Source organism: Amblyraja radiata, unplaced genomic scaffold (assembly GCF_010909765.2).
Source record: "Amblyraja radiata isolate CabotCenter1 unplaced genomic scaffold, sAmbRad1.1.pri scaffold_540_ctg1, whole genome shotgun sequence".
NCBI classification, from domain to species: Eukaryota; Metazoa; Chordata; class Chondrichthyes; order Rajiformes; family Rajidae; genus Amblyraja; species Amblyraja radiata.
In genome coordinates, this window is record NW_022630601.1 from 61,930 (window position 1) to 83,503 (window position 21,574).

The 21,574-nt window shown below is 46.6% G+C and overlaps 1 long non-coding RNA gene across 1 annotated transcript; it reads left to right on the plus strand.

The window, feature by feature from the left end:
• LOC116970120 lies at positions 1-2,793 on the plus strand. Its single transcript, XR_004411018.1, has 2 exons — positions 1-60; positions 2,530-2,793. It is a non-coding gene; the product is annotated as an uncharacterized LOC116970120 (long non-coding RNA).
• Positions 2,794-21,574: the final 18,781 nt, after the last annotated feature.

A 21,574-nucleotide genomic window follows, 5' to 3' on the forward strand; every position in this document is an offset into this window, starting at 1 on the left:
CTCTCCCCCCGTGAACACTGTGGATACATCAGAGAAAGAGAAAACGGTGCAGATCAGATGGTAAATCTCTCTCCCCCTCTCGCCCTCTCTCTCTCTCTCCCCCTCTCTCTCCCCCTCTCTCTCCCCCTCTCTCTCCCCCCTCTCTCCCCCGCTCTCTACCCCCCCTCTACCCCCCTCTCTCTCCCTCCTGCCCCTCTCCCTCCCCCTCTCCCTCCCCCCTCTCCCTCCCCCCGCTCCCTCCCCTCTCTCCCTCCCCTCTCTCCTCCCCTCCCCTCTCTCCCTCCCCCGCTCCCTCCCCCTCTCCCTCCCCCCTCTCCCTCCCCTCTCTCCCTCCTCCCGCTCCCTCCCCTCTCTCCCTCCCCCTGCTCCCTCCCTCTCTCCCTCCCCCGCTCTCTCCCTCCCCTCTCTCTCCCTCCCCCTCTCCTCTCCCACCCTCTCCTCCCTCCCCTCTCTGCCCCTCCCCCCTCTCCCTCCCCCCTCTCCCTCTCCCTGCCCCCTCTCCCTGCCCCCTCTCCCTCTCCCTCTCCCTCACCCCTCCCTCTCCCTCCCCCCTCTCCCCCCCACCATTAATACCCAACCATTGAACCTTCTTAACCAACCTTCCATGAGGAACCTTGTCAAAGGCCTTACTGAAGTCCATATAGACAACATCCACTGCTTTACCCTCATCAATTTCCCTAGTGACCTCTTCAAAAAACTCAAGAAGATTAGTCAAACATGACCTTCCAGGCACAAATCCACGTTGACTGGTCCTAATCAGACCCTGTTTATCCAGATGCTTATATATATTTTCTCTAAGTATTCTTTCCATTAATTTGCCTACCACTGAAGTCAAACTAACAGGTCTATAATTGCTAGGTTTATTCTTAGAACCCTTTTTAAACAATGGAACAACATGCGCAGTACGCCAATCCTCGGGCACTATTCCCGTTTCTAATGACATTTGAAATATTTCTGTCATAGCCCCTGCTATTTCTACACTAACTTCCCTCAATGTCCTAGGGAACATCCTGTCAGGACCTGGAGACTTATCCGCTTTTATATTTTTCAAAAGTGTCAGTACTTCCTCTTCTTTGAATCTCATAGTTTCCATAGCTACTCTACTTGTTTCCCTTACCTCACACGATTCAATATCCTTCTCCTTGGTGAATACCGAAGAAAATAAATTGTTCAATATCTCCCCCATTTCTTTTGGCTCTGCAGATAGCTGTCCACTCTGACTCTCTAATGGACCAATTTTATCCCTCGTTATCCTTTTGCTATTAATATAGCTGTAGAAACCCTTTGGATTTACTTTCACCTTACTTGCCAAAGCAACCTCATATCTTCTTTTAGCTTTTCTAATTTATTTCTTAAGATTCTTTTAACATTATTTACACTCCTCAAGCACCTCATTTACTCCATGCCGCCTATAATTATTGTAGATCTCTCTCTTTTTCCGAACCAAGTGTCAAATTTCCCTTGAAAACCATGGCTCTTTCCAATTTTTACTATTTCCTTTCAACCGAACAGGGACATAAAGATTCTGTACTCTTAAAATGTCACCTTTAAATGTCCTCCATTTCTTTTCCACATCCTTCCCATAAAACAAAATGTCCCAATTCACTCCTTTTAAATCCTTTCGCATCTCCTCAAAGTTAGCATTTCTCCAATCAAAAATCTCAACCCTAGGTCCAGTTCTGACCCTCTCCATAATTATATTGAAACTAATGGTATTGTGATCACTGGACCCGAAGTGTTCCCCAACGCATACCTCCGCCACCTGACCTGTCTCATTTCCTAACAGGAGGTCCAGCACTGCCCCTTCTCTAGTAGGTACCTCTATGTATTGCTGCAAAAAACTATCCTGCACACATTTTACAAACTCCAACCCATCCAGCCCATTTACAGAATGTGTTTCCCAGTCTATGTGTGGAAAGTTGAAATCTCCCACAATCACTACCTTGTGCTTACTACTAATATCTGCTATCTCCTTACATATTTGCTCTTCCAATTCTCGCTCCCCATTTGGCAGTGTATAATACACCCCTATAAGTGTTGCTACACCTTTCCCATTTCTCAGTTCCACCCAAATAGCCTCCCTAGACGAGCCCTCTAATCTATCCTGCCAAAGCACTGCTGTAATATCTTCCCTGACAAGCAATGCAACACCGCCACCTCTTGCCCCTCCAATTCTATCACACCTGAAGCAACAAAATCCTGGAAGATTAAGTTTCCAATCACAGCCCTCCTGCACTTTTTCTCACAGAGAATGGTGAGTCTGGAATTCTCTGCCTCAGAGGGCGGTGGAGGCCGGTTCTCTGGATGCTTTCAAGAGAGAGCTAGATAGGTCTCTTAAAGATTGCGGAGTCAGGGGATATGGGGAGAAGGCAGGAACGGGGTACTGATTGTGGATGATCAGCCATGATCACAGTGGATGGCAGTGCTGGCTCGAAGGGCCGAATGGCCTCCTCCTGCACCTGTTGTCTATTGTCTATTGTCTATATTGACTCTCTGTCTCTCTCTCTCTCTCTCTCTGTCTCCCTGCAGTATCTACAAGAAGGCCAGACTTGGGCGGGAGAAGCGAGAGGTGACGTATGTTGTCTCCAAACGAGGTGGGAGCTCTGGTGGGGTGCGTAGACCCACCGGGGTGAAGGGGAAGTACAAGGTGGTCGACTCACGGATGAAGAAGGATCTCCGACGGAAAGGGGGGAAGGGGCGGCAGAAGGGGCGGAAGTAGAGCATTCTCTCTCTCTTGAAGTATTTTGTACATCATCAGTTTTGGAATAAAAGTTTGGCGATATTTCAAATCAATTTCAATGTGTTTTCATTCGGAAAGGAAGTAGTGGCAGATTATTATATCGTTCAAGGAATTTGTTATGTTTGAAGATGGATTCGAAGGTAAATTCTTTACGCACTCACGAGATCTCCACGAGACATTCGATGCCGACAAAAGTGAAATCTTCCAGACACAGTCGCTGGATTAATAGTTTATTGATTGTAGTCGAAAAAACAGTAAGATTATTCATTATACTAGCTTCTCACCCACTCTGCCCCCTCTCTCTGCCCCCTCTCTCTCTCTCTGCCCCCCTCTCTGCCCTCTCTCTCTCTCTCTCTCTCTCTCTCTCTCTCTCTCTCTCTCTGCCCCCTCCCTCTCTGCCCCCCCTCTCTCTCTCTGCCCCCTCTCTGCCCCCTTTCTCTGCCCCCTCTCACTCTCTCTGCCCCCTCTCACTCTCTCTGCCCCCTCTCTCTCTCTGCACCCTCTATCTCTGCCCCCTCTCTCTCTGCCCCCCTCTCTCTGCCCACTCTCTGCACCACCCCCTCTCTCTCTGCCCCACCCCCTCTCTCTCTGCCCCACCCCCTCTCTCTCTGCACCCCCCTCTCTCTGCCCCCTCTCTCTCTGCCCCCCCTCTTTCTCTGCCCCCCCCTCTCTCTCTGCCCCCTCTCTCTCTGCCCTCTCTCTCTCTCTCTGCCCTCTCTCTCTCTGCCCTCTCTCTCTCTCTGCCCCCCCTCTCTCTGCACCCCCCCTCTCTGCCCCCTCTCTCTCTCCCTGCCCCCTCTCTCAATAAATATTTTGTACCACATCAGTTTTGGAAAAAAAGTTCGGCAATGTGTCAATTAATTCGGAAAGGCGTTGAGTTTGTTGTCCTGTGCACTGAGTGAAAAGCTTTCTTGTCTCGTGCTATCCAGTCAGCGGGAAGACTACATGATCACAATCGAGTCGTCCACAGTGCACAGATACAGGATAAAGGGAATAACAGGCTCTTCGGCCTCACCGAGTCCATGCTGACTAGTTCACACACTAGTTTAGTTCAGAGATACAGCGCGGAAACAGGAGGCAAAAATCAGCCATCTTGAAACAGGCCCCAAACTCTCGCCCTCCTCTCCCTGCTTCACGTTTACCCTTTTTACTTCAGAGATACAGTGTTGAAGTGTCCAACTTTGTTCTTAACTAATTTTTTTCTCTTCACATACCTAAAGAAGTTTTTACTATCCTGCTTTATATTCTTGGCTAGCTTACCTTCGTACCTCATCTTTTCTTCCCGTATTGTCTTTTTAGTTGTCTTCTGTTGTTCTTTAAACATTACCCAACCCTCTTGCTTCCCGCTCATCTTTGCTACATTGTACTTCTCCGCTTCAATTTTTATACTTCAATATACTTCAAATGTCTCACTAGGGCCCTATAGAACTGCAGGAGGACCTCTTTGCTCCTATACTCAACTCCTCTAGTTATTAAGGCCAGCATAAGATTGGCAATATATTAATCTGATTAACGTTTGTAAGTCTTTGATTGTGTGTTTGTATGTTTATTTTTATTATTTTGAAATATAAGTATTTGCATTATAATAAAAAACGTAGTCATCCGCTGCACTGCAGGCCCGGCCAATCTGTGGTCAACACTCCCACCGTGTGGTGATCCGCTGCACTGCAGGCCCGGCCAATCTGTGGTCAACACTCCCACCGTGTGGTGATCCGCTGCACTGCAGGCCCGGCCAATCTGTGGTCAACACTCCCACCGTGTGGTGATCCGCTGCACTGCAGGTCCGGCCAATGATATCTACAGATCTGCAGTGCAGCGGATCACCACATGGTGGGAGTGTTGTCCACAGATTGGCCGGGCCTGCAGTGCAGCGGATCACCACACGGTGGGAGTGTTGACCACAAACTGGAGCAACTTATTAGATGAATTCAATGCACATTGGAAGTTGCAGTCTAAAAATTAGATTTAATTGTGCGCTTTACTGCAAAATGATTCTTTATTGCTCTGTGGCCCATTTCCTTTCCCCGTAATACACCCATTCCCTCAATTTGTAAAAGGCCTGAAACCAGGAAAACAGAAAAATAGGTGCATGAGTTGGCCATTCCGCCATTGGTGTGAATATTGAAGACAGACACAGATCTGTGACGTTTCAATGTTAATGTGAACTAGTCATTAACCACTTGTGTGAAACGCTTAATGATAACTACTCTAAGCAAAGCATGAAAGACTTTCACGTGAAAGGAAGCCGTGTGTGATGTGTAGAGTGGTCATTCATTGAGCTTTGGACTGGACAGATAGTTGTATATGGATGCTCTTGCTCAATAGACACAAAGTCCTGGAGTAACTCAACGGGTCAGGCAGCATCTGTGGAGAACATGGATAGGTGACGTTTCAGAGTGCTGGTGTAATTCAGCGGGTCAGGCAGCATCTCTGGTCAATGTGGATAGATGATGTTTCAGGTCTGAAGAAGGGTCATGACTGAAAAAAAAACGGCCCCTATCCACGTGTTCTTCATAGACAGACACAATGCTGGAGTAACTCAGCGGGACAGGCAGCATCTCTGGAGTGAAGGTACCTTCTTCAGAATGAGAGTCACAGGAGAGGGCGTCACAGAGATAAGGAAGTGTAAGGTGTTACTCCAGCACTCTATTATCTGAATAGTGTCAGGTTATTAAAATGGGAAGTACAACGAGACCTGGGTGTCCTTGTACATCAGTTACTGAAAGTAAGAATACAGGTACAGCAGGCAGTGAAGAAATCTAATGGCATGTTGTATTGTATTGTATTGTATTGTATATCTTTATTGTTATTTTCCTGAGTACTCACATACCCAGAGGAAGCAAAAAAAACGTTACTCAAACCAGTGTCCAATCAGTGTGCAGTAAAAAATAAATAGAAATAAAAATACATATATCATGAACAAGATTAACACTACTCTCAACTAAACATCAACAGGCGTTCCGATCGGCAGCGGCACGACAGTGGCTCTGTCTAGGTTGGTGGTTGGTGCGCGATACTTTGGCAGGGGGCAAAGTCCGTTTAACAGTCTTATAGCCTGCGGGAAGAAGCTGAGGAGTATCCTGCTGGTTTTGCAGCTAATGCTCCTGTACCTCTTCCCAGATGGCAGGATGGAGAATATGTGATGCGATGGGTGGTAGGGGTCTTTGATGATGGAGATGGCTCTGTTGATACATCTCTTCCTGTATATGTCCAGCAAGAAAGGGAGTGGAGCACCAATAATCCTGCTGGCGGTCTTCACAATCCTGTCAAGTTGGTGCCGTTCGTACGCCTTGCAGCTCCCGAACCAGGAAGTGATGCCGTTGGTTAATGTGCTCCCGATTGTCCCCCTATAAATGTTCGTAGATGTGTAGTGGGGAGACCTGCTTTACGTAGTCTTCGGAGAGGGTGTAGTCGCTGCTGGGCTCTCTTGACCAGTGCTGTGGTGTTGGCTCTGGACATCAGGTCATCTGACAGGTGGCGTCCTAGGAACTTCACGCTGCTGACCCTTTCCACATCAGCTCCATCGATGTGCAGAGGTGTATGGTGTTGTTTTCCCGCCCTCCTGAAGTCAACCACCATCTCCTTAGTTTTTCCCACGTTGAGAATGAGGTTGTGGGATTTGCACCATCCTGTGAGCAGCTCCACCTCCATCCTGTACGCCGACTCATCATTGTCACTGATGAGACCCACCACTGTTGTGTCATCAGCGAACTTGTTGATGAAGTTGTTATTGAGTCTAGCAGTACAGTCGTGTGTAAGCAGACTAAACAGCAGGGGGCTTAGGACACAGCCTTGGGGCGAGCCAGTGCTCACGGCTATGGTTTTTGATGTCCTACTGCCCACCCTGACTGTCTGCTGCCGTTGTGATAGAAAGTCCAGGACCCAGTTACATGTGCCAGCATCAACCCCCAATAGCTCCAACTTCTCCACCAGCTGCTGCGGAATGATTGTGTTAAAAGCAGAGCTGAAGTCTATGAAGAGGATCCTGGCATAAGTATTTTTCCGATCAAGGTGTGACAGTACGAGGTTCAGTGTTGTTGAAACTGCGTCCTCTGTGGATCGGTTGGCTCTGTAGGCGAACTGCAGTGGGTCTAGGTCGGCAGGTAGACTATTTTTGATGTGCTGCATAACCAGTCGCTCAAAACACTTAATTGCTATGGGTGTTAGAGCCACTGGTCGAAAGTCATTATGCAGGCTGGGTTTGGTTTCTTCGGGACAGGGACGATGGCGGCACTCTTAAGACAGTTGGGCACTACTGCCTGGCTGAGTGAGATGTTAAAAATGTCTGTGAAGACATCTTTCAGTTGCTCGGCGCAGTCGCTTAAAACGCATCCAGGAATGTTGTCCGGCCCTGCAGCTTTGCGTGGATTGATGCTGGCAAAGGCCTTTTTAACTCCGGCTGCGGACAGCCTGAGCGACTGGTCACTGGGAGATGGCAGTAGTGCACGTGTCTGGGTGCTGTTTTTAACCTCAAACCGTGCGTAGAACTCGTTCAGTTCATCTGGTAGAGAGGGGTCGTTTTGGCATATCCGCAGCGGGGGGGGGGGGGGGGGGGGGGGGGGGGCTTGTAGTCAGTGATGGTATGAAATCCCTGCCACAAGCGACGTGTGTCTTTGTCATTTTCGAAGTGGCTATTAAGTTTTTGCCCATACAGCCTCTTCGCTTCCCTGATCCCCCGGGATAGGTTACTCCTTGCCAGTTTGTATGCTGCGTTGTCCCCAGATTTGAATGCAGCATTCCGGATTCTCAGTAGAGAACAAACTTCCCCAGTTAGCCAAGGTTTCTGATTGGCACGCCTCCTGACGGTTTTGACCACCGTTACATCATCAATGCATTTATTGATGTATCCGATGACGGATTCTGTGTATTCTTGGAGGTTGATGCCACTGTCATCTGCCTCTCTGAAAATGGCCCACTGTGTGGTTTCGAAACCACAATATGATGTTGGCCTTCATAGCGAGAGAAGTTGAGTTTAGGAGCAAGGAGGTCCTACTACAGTTGTACAGGGCCATAGTGACACCACACCTGGATAATTGTGTGCAGTTTTGGTCTCCTAATTTGAGGAAGGACATTATTGCTATTGAGGGAGTGCAGCGTAGGTTCACGCGGTTAATATCTGGGATGGCGGGACTGACATATGTTGAAAGAATGGGTCGACAGGGTTTGTATTCACTGGAATTCAGAAGGATGAACGGGTATCTTATAGAATCATACTAGACTAAGTGGGACCCGTTGGGTCCCAACATCACATAGGAGGGCTGTTCACCCAACGTAATAGCCCACTTCTCCACCTATTCCAATATTGCTGGGCAATGGGGGAGGGGAGGTTTCTGTAGTGCTAGTATGGGTGTTGTGGTCCTAATGGACTGGTTTCCAGAGGGCTACTATGGACATTGTGGCCAAATGTATTTTTGGGCTAGCAGCACAGTCACCGAGGCCTGGCGGTACAGTCACTCAGACCTGGCAGGCTGGCAGCTGAGAAACTGCCAGAAATTCTGCCCAAAGCAGGTGACAGACTCTGTAAGAGATAAGGGGGAGAGGGTGGACTGAATCGATCATTGGGCTGGCAGTTCAGTGAGTCATGGCTGGTGGGCTGGCAGTTCACTTACTCATGGCTGGTGGGCTGGCAGTGCAGTCACTCACGGCTGGTGGGCTGGCAGTTTAGTTACTTACCATGGTGGGCTCGCAGTTCACTTACTCAGGGCTGCTGGGCGGGCAGTGCAGTCACTCACGGCTGGTGTGGTGGCAGTTTATTCAGTCACCCCTGTTGATTAAAAAAAAGAGACAATGAAAATATACAGAGATTGAGAGGTGAAATGTTAACAAAGAAAACCTGAGAATTTATCTCAGAAGTCATCATTCAATTAAGCACTTGTTAATGACAACGTTCTTGGTCGATGTTCCATCCTTCCAGAAAACGTTGACATTTCCCTTCATCTTTCCTCGGGTAAGAGACATTGTTTTCCATGCTGAAATACCGGTTTGTCGAGGTAGATCAACACATTCTGCACTGTTTGTTCTTGTGCTTTATGGATCGTCATAGCAAAACTTGCATGAATGGGGCATTGGATCTGCTGAAGGGGAATGTTTTCACCTTCTGCTAAATTTAGTGCATACACTGCTCTCTGCTCAGCATTCAGCAGAGACCCTTTCTCCTCAACACGTTGCTGTCGTTCAGTTCTATCGTATTGCAATTCCTGCACCAATTCTGGTTTGTCATCATCAAGGAGCATCCTTCCATTTCTTGGTTGAGGCAAATTAAAGAATTCAATTGTTTTGTTGTAATTCTCAATTCTCTGGACTCACTGAAGAATTTGTGCAAAACATGTTTTTGGGGCGGGGGCCGTGGGGGTGGGGTGGGGGTGGCAAATGTCCTGCATCCGAGTGAGGGGGACGGCTTCAGGCGGGGGCTCTCGTGGGCTGATGAGGGAGGGGGGTGTCCCGCAGCGGGGGATGGGGGCGGCTTCAGGAGCGGGAGCATCCTATAGCTAGGTGGAGGCAGCGTCTTGAGTTGGGGATGTCAGTGGGGGCGGGGGGGGGGGGGGGGGGGGGGTGCGGTCAGCGACATATTTATGGCCTCTGGTCTCACTGCCTTGGGACTAACTCATGTCTCTGGACTGACTAACTCATTCAATCATGCCCTCTGGACTAACAGGCCGGATCACGGCTTGTGGACTGACTGATTTATGCCCGACTTCTGGAGTCACGTCCGACTTTTGTAAACTGAAAACTGTAACATCCACATTGAGGAACAGCTTCTTCCTGGCAGCCATCAGGCTATTAAACATAACAAATAAGTTCTGAACTACAAAATACTATATTATTTGTACTGTTTTTATTTGGTGATCACACTCACACCCTCCAGCTCACACAGATACTCACACACACAGACACTCACACATAGACACACACTCACACACACAGACTCACGCACACACAGACTCACGCACACACACACGCGCGCGCGCGCGCACACACACACACGTACACAGACTTTCAGGCACGCACACGCACGCAGACTCACACTTACAAAGAACACTTACAAAGACACACACACACACAGAGACTCACTCTCAAACACGCACACAGATAGACTCACACACACACGCACACACACATACACATATATAGGAAGGTTGCATGGCAGTCGGGTCACGACACACGCACCCTCCACCTCACACAGATACTCACACACAGCTACTCACACACACAGACTCTCACACACAGACACACACTCACTCACACACACAGACTCACAGACACACACACAGACTCACACACAGAGACACACACTCACTCACACACACAGACTCACAGACACACACACAGACTCACACACAGACACACACACACACACACACAGAGACACACACACACACACACGCAGACTCACATTTAGGCTTTCAGACACACACAAGACTCACACATACACAGACACACGGACTCACACACACACACACATATAGGGAGGTTGCACGGCAGTCGGGTCACGACCCGTGACCTGTACTGTTGCTACGCTACGCAAACTGGAGTACACGCGATGAACTGCAGGTAAGCACTTACCATTGTTTCCAGCGTAGCGGACCCGTTAAAACCCGCCGAAATTGTCAATATTTGTGCTGGAAATAATTATGTAAATCGGGATAAGCGTGAGAGACATTTATCCTACTTCAGAATTCCAAAAGTGAGGAGAAATGACAGTAGATAGAAGCGAGAGCTGAAGGGACAACAACAGCTAAAGTGCTTGGCGAGCATTGGCCGTGCAGATATCGAGATTGAAAATATTGGGAATTATCGCGTTTGCTCACTGCATTTCAACAGTAAGGCATTATTTGTGTTTTTTCCTGATTCCTTTGGCATCTAAAAAGTCTCAGAAGTGATAAATCTGGCTGTAAAATTTCAAAATCGCCCATTGTTCTCAAGTGCGATTTACATAAAAAAAGAACGCATCTGAAGCAAAGTTTATCATTAAAAAAATTGCAAACCAAGGAAAGGCATAATTGTTAGCTGTTAGTTGGACATAATCAACCTCAGAAAATTGACAATATCCGTTATCTGAAAAAATACACACAAGAATATCAAACTCTGACCGCAAATATATTAGATGAAGGAATGAACAGAAATGCGGAATCAAGTAATCTAATATCATATTTGTATAACATTATTTTAAATATAGAAATACCATCGACAGAAACAATTAAAAGAGACTGGGAACAAGAATTATCTATAAAAATTCCGAAAGACAAATGGGAAAAATACTTGCTATATGTACATAAATGCTCGATTAATGTAAGACATAACTTAAATTGAATTAAAAAGTTTACATAGATTATATTACTCGAAAACCAAACTGAATAAATCTCTACCAAATATTTCTCCCATCTGTGATAAATGCCTATCTGAAAACTCTACTATAGTACACTCTTTTGTCTCTTTCATAAAACTTCATAAATTCTGGAGGGAATCTTTGGAATTATCACAATGATTATCTTTGGATCAACGGAAGACGGATGTAAGATGACCACGTTTCAAAAATCTCTACTTAATTATGGCTTAATAACGGCAAAAAAACATCTTACAAAAATGCTGGAAAAACGCACCCACACCGACGCTCAAAATGTGGATCTCAAACATGTCGGAAATGTTACACCTTGAAGATATGAGATTCGGCCTATCAGGCAAATCAGACAACAAAGATTTTGGCTCCATTTATCGATCTATTACAAGCATGTGGTGCAACAGGAGTACAGCAGCAGGAGTTTAGCAAGAGATACGACTGATTGGCTCTAGCCCAAGTGGGAGGAGAGAAGTGAAAACAGTTAAAGTAAAGGCCAAGGACAGGCAGACTTGACTCAGAACTGCTGTAGGTTTGGGAGCAACAACAGCAGCAGGAGCTAAGCAAGAGATACGACTGATTGGCTCTAGCCCACGTGGGAGGAGAGAAGTGAGTCAGTGCTGGGAAAACAGTTGAAAACTGAGGAATTTGGTTTGTAAATTGGTAAATCAGGCAATTTATCAGTCAAGTTAAGCAAGACTGCTCTTAGCGAGCGGCAGTGAGTGAGCGGCCTTGTGAGAAAAGTGTGAGTCTTTGGCTCAAGAGTCTTCGGCTGAGGAGAGGAGACGAAAGCAGGAAATGTCAGGCAAGCTGATTCAGTGCGATGCTTGCAGTATGTGGGAGGTCAAGGACACCACTAGTGCCTCTGGCTGCTACAAATGCGAGAAGTGCATCCAGGTAGAGCTCCTGAAGGGCCGTGTTGGGGAACTGGAGAAGCAAGTGGATGACCTCCGGTTCGTCCGAGAAACGGAGTCGTTCCTCGACAAGTCCTACAGTACGATTGTTACACCTAAGGTACTGGAAGAGAGAAGGTGGGAGACAGTGAGAACGGGAGGGAAGCATGGAATGCCAACGTCCCCGGGTGTTGTATCTCTTGTGAACAGGTTCACTCACTTAGAAGCTGTCGGGACAGAAGAGGTGTTTACACTGGGCGGCGGACTGGCTTGTGATGCGAATAGGGCTGTTGAGCCAAATCCAAAAAGGCCTAAGGCAGGCAACGCCATTGTAGTGGGAGACTCCACTGTGAGAGGTACGGACAGGGGTTTCTGCGGCAACAGACGGGATGCGAGGATGGTGTGCTGCCTTCCTGGTGCCAGGATCCAGGATGTCACGGACAGAGTGCAGAAAATCCTCAAGGGCGAAGGTGAACATCCGGAAGTGGTAGTGCATGTCGGCACAAACGATGTCGGAAAGAAGGGGATGAATATTCTGCAGCGTGACTTTAGAGAGCTCGGAAAAATGCTGAAAAGCAGGACCTCCAGGGTTGTTATCTCCGGTTTGCTTCCAGTTCCTCGTGCTGGCGAGAGCAGGAACAGGGAGATACGGGACCTGAACGTGTGGCTGAGGAACTGGTGCACGGGGCAGGGATTTAGATTCTTAGCTCACTGGGATCTGTTTTGGTGTTAGAGGGAACTGTACAAAAGGGACGGATTGCATCTTAACAGGTGTGGGACCAGCATTCTGGCAGCCAGGTTTGCCACTGCTACACGGGTGGTTTTAAACTGAATAAGGGGGGTGGGGTGTCGAATGGGATAGTGGAGGATGGAGTTAAAGGGAAAGGGTTTCTTAAATGTGTGAGCGTAGAGACAGAGGGGTGTAAAATGAGGGTAGAAGCAATAGGTAGCAAGGTGAAAAGTAAACGTGGCAGGCCGGAAAATCCAGGGCAAAAATGAAAAAGGGCCACTTTTCAACATAATTGTATAATGGGTAAGAGTGTTGTAAAAACAAGCCTGAAGGCTTTGTGTCTCAATGCAAGGAGCATTCGTAATAAGGTGGATGAGTTGAATGTGCAGATAGCTATTAGTGACTATGATATAGTTGGGATCACGGAGACATGGCTCCAGGGCGACCAAGGCTGGGAGCTGAACTTCCAGGGATATTCAATATTCAGGAGGGATAGAGAGAAAGGAAAATGAGGTGGGGTAGCGTTGCTGATTAGAGAGGAGATTAACGCAATGGAAAGGAAGGACATTAGTTTGGAGGATGTGGAATCGGTATGGGTAGAGCTGCGAAACACTAAGGGGCAGAAAACGCTGGTGGGTGTTGTGTACAGGCCACCTAACAGTAGTAGTGAAGTTGGAGATAGTATCAAACAGGAAATTAGAAATGCGTGCGACAAAGGCAAAACCGTTATAATGGGTGACTTCAATCTACATATAGATTGGGTGAATCAAATTGGCAGGGGTGCTGAGGAAGAGGATATTTTGGAATGTATGCGGGATAGTTATCTAAATCAACATGTAGAGGAACCAACGAGAGAGCAGGCTATTTTTGACTGGGTATTGAGTAATGAGGAAGGGTTAGTTAGCAGTCTTGTTGTACGTGCCCCCTTGGGCAACAGTGACCATAATATGGTTGAGTTCTTCATTAGGATGGAGAGTGACATTGTTAATTCAAAAACAATGGTTCTGAACTTAAAGAAAGGTAACTTTGAGGGTATGAGACGTGAATTGGCCAAGATTGACTGGCAATTAATTCTAAAAGGTTTGACGGTGGATATGCAATGGAAGACATTTAAAGACTGCATGGATGAACTACAAAAATTGTTCATCCCAGTTTGGCAAAATAATAAATCAGGGAAGGTAGTGCATCCGTGGATAACAAGGGAAATCAGGGATAGTATCAAAGCGAAGGATGATGCGTACAAATTAGTCAGAAAAAGCAGCATACAGGAGGACTGGGAGAAATTCAGAGACCAGCAGAGGAGGACAAAGGGCTTAATTAGGAAAGGAAAAATAGATTATGAAAGAAAACTGGCAGGGAACATAAAAAACTGACTGCAAAAGTTTTTATAGATATGTGAAAAGAAAGAGATTAGTTAAAACAAATGTAGGTCCCTTGCAGTCAGAAACAGGTGAGTTGATCATGGGGAACAAGGATATGGCGGACCAATTGAATAACTACTTTGGTTCCGTCTTCACTAAGGAAGACATAAGTAATCTGCCGGAAATAGCAGGGGACCGCGGGTCAAAGGAGTTGGAGGAATTGAGTGAAATCCAGGTTAGCCGGGAAGTGGTGTTGGGTAAATTGAATGGATTAAAGGCCGATAAATCCCCAGGGCCAGATAGGCTGCATCCCAGAGTACTTAAGGAAGTAGCTCCAGAAATAGTGGATGCATTAGTAATAATCTTTCAAAACTCTTTAGATTCTGGAGTAGTTCCTGAGGATTGGCGGGTAGCAAACGTAACCCCACTTTTTAAGAAGGGAGGGAGAGAGAAAACGGGGAATTACAGACCAGTTAGTCTAACATCGGTAGTGGGGAAACTGCTAGAGTCAGTTATTAAAGATGGGATAGCAGCACATTTGGAAAGTGGTGAAATCTTTCGACAAAGTCAGCATGGATTTACAAAAGGTAAATCATGTCTGACGAATCTTATAGAATTTTTCGAGGATGTAACTAGTAGCGTGGGTAGGGGAGAACCAGTGGATGTGGTGTATCTGGACTTCCACAAGGCTTTCGACAAGGTCCCACATAAGAGATTAGTATACAAACTTAAAGCACACGGCATTGGGGGTTCAGTATTGATGTGGATAGAGAACTGGCTGGCAAACAGGAAGCAAAGAGTAGGAGTAAACGGGTCCTTTTCACAATGGCAGGCAGTAACTAGTGGGGTACCGCAAGGCTCAGTGCTGGGACCCCAGCTATTTACAATATATATTAATGATCTGGATAAGGGAATTGAAGGCAATATCTCCAAGTTTGCGGATGACACTAAGCTGGGGGGCAGTGTTAGCTGTGAGGAGGATGCTAGGAGACTGCAAGGTGACTTGGATAGGCTGGATGAGTGGGCAAATGTTTGGCAGATGCAGTATAATGTGGATAAATGTGAGGTTATCCATTTTGGTGGAAAAAACAGGAAAGCAGACTATTATCTAAATGGTGGCCGACTAGGAAAAGGGGAGATGCAGCGAGACCTGGGTGTCATGGTACACCAGTCATTGAAAGTAGGCATGCAGGTGCAGCAGGCAGTGAAGAAAGCGAATTGTATGTTAACTTTCATAGCAAAATGATTGAGTATAGGAGCAGGGAGGTTCCTGAAGAAAGACTGGATAGACTTGGTTTATACTCTCTAGAATTTAGGAGATTGAGAGGGGATCTTATAGAAACTTATAAAATTCTTAAGGGGTTGGACAGGTTAGATGCAGGAAGATTGCTCACGATGTTGGGGAAGTCCAGGACAAGGGGTCACAGCTTAAGGATAAGGGGGAAATCCTTTAAAACCGAGATGAGAAGAACTTTTTTCACACAGAGAGTGGTGAATCTCTGGAACTCTCTGCCACAGAGGGTAGTCGAGGCCAGTTCATTGGCTATATTTAAGAGGGAGTTAGATGTGGCCCTTGTGGCTAAGGGGATCAGAGGGTATGGAGAGAAGGCAGGTACGGGATACTGAGTTGGATGATCAGCCATGATCATATTGAATGGCGGTGCAGGCTCGAAGGGCCGAATGGCCTACTCCTGCACCTAATTTCTATGTTTCTATGTTTCTAACACAACCTTAGAAATTAAGTCTTTCAGAACCGGGTGAGAGATGGGCTATTTCTCTTTTTTCTTTCTTCTCTCTTTTCTCTTTCCTATTATTTTTCTTTTTGCTTAGTTCACATCACCGCTGCTTTTCATTTTCGAGCTATACTCTATATTTCTTGCTTTTCTTGCCTTTTTTTTCTACTATTAAATTTAAAATAAGAAGTTGTACATGAAATGTAATATGTTATTCATGTCTTATATTATTATTATTATTGTACATCACTTCGAATAAAAATATTTAAAAAAAATAAAAATTGACAATATCCTATTGAAAGGGAGTGGGTGTTTAAGCTGTTAAAACATTTTAATATTTGCCAAAATATACATCTCAATAGCATAAAGATATAAAACTTACTTTTCCACACACCACTCGTAACATTCTTGCCGTAGAGGGAGTACAGATCCCTGGGATGTCAGAACTTTCATCTGAAGAAAGATTGGATAGACTCGGCTTGTACTCGCTAGAATTTAGAAGATTGAGAGGGGATCTTATAGAAACTTACAACATTCTTAAGGGGTTGGACAGGCTTGATGCAGGAAGTTGTGCCCGATGTTGGGGATCCAGAACAAGGGGTCACAGTTTAAGGATAAGGGGGAAATCATTTAGGACCGAGATGAGAAAAACATTTTTCACATAGAGAGTGGTGAATCTCTGGAATTCTCTGCCACAGAAGGTAGTTGAGGCCAGTTCATTGGCTTTTTTAAAGAGGGAGTTAGACGTGGCTCTTGTGGCTAAAGGGATCAGGGGGTATGGAGAGAAGGCAGGGGTGGGATACTGAGTTGGATGATCAGCCATGATCATATCGAATGGCGGTGCAAGCTCGAAGGGCCGAATGGCCTACTCCTGAACCTATTTTCTTTGTTTCTATGTTTCTAAGATCAGACCTTTAGTAATATAAATTAAACTAATATTTGAGACCCGCTACCTCCCCTCTCGCCATCTACATATAGCTCTACCCCTCTTTCTCTTTCTCTTTCCTACTCACTCTTTCTCTCCCCAACTCTCGCCCTCCCTCCTCCCTCTTTCCCTCTCTATGTTGATCTCCACTATTTCTCCCCTCCCCACCATCCTCTCTCCCTCCACCTCTCTCCCGCCCCCCTCTCTCTGATCCTAAACACCACCAGCAATCCCTGTCACTTTCGGCTGTGATTTTTGGTCATCTTACTCAGAGTTCCCCTCCGCTGCGCGGGACAAGAGGATTTTTCCCATCGATGAAAAATAAAAGAGTTATTAGTGTTTAAAAAACGTTGAGATTCTTTCTCCTGAAGACCACGCTCCTTCCGGAGGGTCTATAAAATCCGGAAGTGTTGAGTGCCTCAGCCAGTCTCTGCAAGATGGGGAAAGCCAGAGGGTCACGTCTCTCAGTCTGAGCTGTGAATAACACTGAACACATGTCAATTAAACTGTGAGTGTGGTGTTACAGACCTTGAGTGCACTTAATGTGGTTTGAAAATGTGGTTGCTTTCAAATAAAGCACAGCAAATGGTTGGTGGTGGTTGGGTTGAACTAAAACACAGCAAACGGTTGAATTTGAACTAACGTACAGCAAATGGTTGGTGGTGATTGGTTTGTCTAAAGCAGAGCAAATCATTGGTGGTGTTTGGTTTGAAATAAACACAGCAAATGGTTGGTGGTCTAAAACAGACAACTTCCTGTTTGCACTGTATATTGATTTTAGATAAAACGCTACCACTTACGGCTGTGAATTTTTTGGTTATCTTGCTCAGCCCCCCTCCGCTCATCAGGTGCAGAGGATTCTTCCCATCAATGAAAAATAAAACTATTATTAATGTTTAAAAATGTTGTGAATCTCTCTCCTGTCAATCACGCCATGAATGCCACGCCCCTTCCCGTGGGAGGGGGAGGGATTATATACCCGGAGCTGTAGGTGTGGCTCGGTCTCTGCAAGATGGGGGAGGGAGACGTCACGACTCTGTCTGAGCTGTGAATCAACTGAACACACTGAATGTCTACTGAACAGTGAGTGTGGTGTTTTGTGGTGTTTTATGTGGTATTATGGTGGTTTAATGGTGGATTCACCCTGCTTGAAATGGTATGAAACTGCATTTGAATGTGGTGGCCTTGCACCCTGCATGAAATGGTATGAAACTGCATTTGAATGTGGTGGCCTTGCACCCTGCATGAAATGGTATGAAACTGCATTTGAATTTGGTGGCTGCACCCTGCTTGAAAGGTATGACACTGCACTTGAATTTGGTGGCCTTGCACCCTGCTTGAAGTGAAATGAAACTGCACTTGAATTTGGTGGCATTGCACCCTCCTTTAAATAGCATTTCAAGGAATAGCCGTGAGTCAACTTCCAGCCCACCAACCGTGAGCGAGCTGCCAGCACACCAGGCATGAGTGACTGAGCTGCCACCCCAAGAATCCATTTGGCCCACAATGTCCATACCAGCCCTCTGGAAACCAGTCCCTTCAGCCCACAACACCCATACTAGCGCTCCAGAAAGACGCCCACCACTGACCACCAATATTGGAATTGGTGGAGAGGTGGGATATTGCGTTGGGGGACCAGCCCTCCTGTGTGAACATGGGACCCAACGGGTCCAACTTAGTCTAGTATATTATTGTAAACGTGTTCTTATAAAGTGGAGGCGGGACAAAAAAAGGGGGGGGGGGGGAGTAAGAAGGGATAGAGAGAGAGGAAAGAGAGAGAGGGCGGAGATGTAGAGGGAGAAATGAACGGTAAGGAGAGTGAGGGGGTAACACATATGAGTTTAATTTCTTGTAATTTTCTTATAAAGGGGAGGAGGGGAGATGGTACCAAATATTAGTTTGATGTATTATTGTACATTTATTGTAAGATTGGTTTATTCAGTCAAAAGAGAGGAGAAAGATGGGGGGAGGGGAAGAGAGAGGGAGAAAGTGTGAAGTAGAGAGATTGGGGAAGGCAGAGAGATTTGGGAGAAATAGAGTGAGAGGGCGAGAGAGAGAGAGAGAGTGGGTGAGAAAGAGAGGGGGCCAAAGAGAGGGCGAGAGAGAAGGGAGAGAGAGGAGAGGCGGTGGGAGAGAGAGGAGAGTGGTTCAGTGGGGGAGAGAGAGGGTGGAGGAGGTATCATAATATGTGTTTAGTTTAATTTATTATTGTAAAAGTATTCTTATGAAGTGGAGGGGGGAGAGAGAGGGCAAGGAAGGGGAGGGAGAGAGAGGATGTTACAAATATTAGCTTAATTTATTGTAAATTTATTATAAAATGGGAGAGAGTCTTTTAGATAGTAGTGTAGTTTATTATTGTAATGTATTATAACAAACTGGAGAGGGGGGAGATGGAGAGAGTGGGGGAGATGTTTAGTTTTCAGTTTAACGGGTTAGAGTGAGCCTGGGGTGAGATGGGGAAGAGAGAAAGGGAAGCGAGCAGGGGAGAGAGGGGGAGGGAGAGAGACAGGAGGGAGAGATGGACGGGAGCGAAAGTGTGGAGAGAGAGATAGAGATGGGGAGAGAGGAGGGGGAGAGGAGAGCGTTGAGGGAGAGGTGGTGGGAGAGAGGGGGAGAGACGGGGAGAGAGATGTGGAGAGAAAGGGGTGAGAACGAGGGAGAGAGAGAGGGGAGAAAGAGAGGGGGAGGAAAAGGGAGAGAGTGTGGGGGTAGGGGGAGAGGCTGGGAAAGAGCGAGGGGAGAGAGAGTTGAGAGAGAGAGAGAGAGAGAGAGGGGGAGAGAGAGTGAAAAGAAAGAGCGAGTGAAGGGAAAGAGATGGATGAGAAACAGGGGAGAGGGAGAGAGGGGAGATAGTGGGGGGAGATATAGAGGGGATAAGATAGAGGGGCTGGAGAGAGGAGAATAAGAGAGAGAGGGGAGATAGAAGGGGAGAGAAATATGGGGTGAGAGACGGGGAGCTAGGGGCGAAAGAGAAAGATGGGAGAGAGTGAGGGGGAGCAGAGCAGAGGGGGATGTGAGAGGGAGGGGAGGGGGAGAGAGAGAGAGGGAGAGCGGAGAGAGGAAGCGTGGGAGAGGGGCTAGAGAGAGAGAGGGAATCAGAGAGGGAGACTCGCCGAGATAGATTGAATAACAGTAACAGGATGGGCCGTGTGAACAGTTGGTTGTTTTTCTATACCGAGAGGGAAGGTGTAAGTGTGCAAGAAACTATTACTCTTAAGAATATACTTTCGGAGCAATGGAAGCCTGTTCTGAGCCAACGTCATTTCAAAGATGTTTCCTCAACTATGGTTTGATAACGGCAAAAAAACATACTTAAATTCTTGAGAAACGCACATATCCCAACGTTTAAAATGTGGATTACAAATATGTCGGTAATATTGCATCTTGAGGAAATGAGACTTGTTCTAGCAGAAAAACCAGAACAATTCTTCAAGATAAGGACGCCTTTCATTGATTTATTACAAGTGTAATATGGTGCAAAACATCCCTGGAAAGTAACCGTTTCAGAACTGGGTGAGAGGTGTGTAACGTTACGAAATAGGCACATGCCCTTACTTTGCTGTTTAGTTCTATCTTTTTTTGCATTTTCTTCTTATTTCCTTTCTTTTCTTAAGGCCCTTTTATTTTCGGGGCTTTTTCCCCTACACATCTAAGGACGCAGTCTATTTAATTAAATATAAATCATTAACCGTCAATTACAGCGCCCTACACATCACTGCTATCCTCAAGCTTCTCTTTTTTCATTCTTCCTTTTCTATCAAACAAAGTTGTACATGAAATGTATTATGTTATATACCATGATTATTATGTATATACATTGTTTCTAATAGCAATATTAAAAAAAAGAAAATATACTGCTTCTCTCAATGTATCTCAATGTCAGAGATTAGATGGTTACAGAGATGGGGAGAGAGGTGGAGATAGTGGCCGGAGGGCAGGTCAGGGTTTTCAGAGACGAGGAGAGGGGATGTAGTGGCCGGGGGGAGGGGGCGGGGTGTTACAGACACGGGCACGAGGCCATTTTGTCAAACTCTGAACAAGGTACGGGATACTGAGTTGGATGATCAGCCATGATCATATTGAATGGCGGTGCAGGCTCGAAGGGCCGAATGGCCTCTACTCCTGCACCTATTTTCTATGTTTCTATGTTTCTATGTTTCCATTACCTCCAATAACCCGCCGTTCCCGGGATTCTCGTGTGGTCGTCACTGCCATTCCCACCTCTTCCCTCAGCCCTACAGCCCGGAAACAGGCCCTTCGGCCCAACTTGCCCAACCGGCTTCGTTCCTGACCATGTCTGTCCGGGACTGACGAATGGAAGATCCGACGGTGAATGTCAGGAGCTGGAGCCCGCAGCGGGTAGACAGCGGCCGCCTTTGTGGGTCGCTCAGGGAGCGGATTTATCAATGAGTCCAAGCACTGAGGTGAGCGGATATTTCACCGTGCTCATCAGCTGCTCCCTGAACTTGGACTGGGTCGCCGCATAAATAAATGTGTTCGTGCAGCAACTGAGATTCCTCAGCAAAAACCCGAAGTTGTTAACGATATAATCAGAATCATACCAATCTTTTGCAATTCCTGAGATCTGATAATAGACGAAAAATACTACAAACATCAGCCACAGGAGATGAAGCAGCCCGAGATGGTAACGAGTAAAACCACAGACCTCATCCTGCTCTCCATCTCCAGGTCACTGCGGTTCTCCCCCTTGCTCTCACCCCTCAGCCCCTTACGGACCCGACTGGCCACTAAAATGTGCCGGACTGTCAGAGCGTTGAGCAGCAGGATTACAGCGAAAGGGAGTAAGGGAGTTGAAACCGTGTCGAGCCAGTCAAATGCCACCCACCCAGGGTCAGT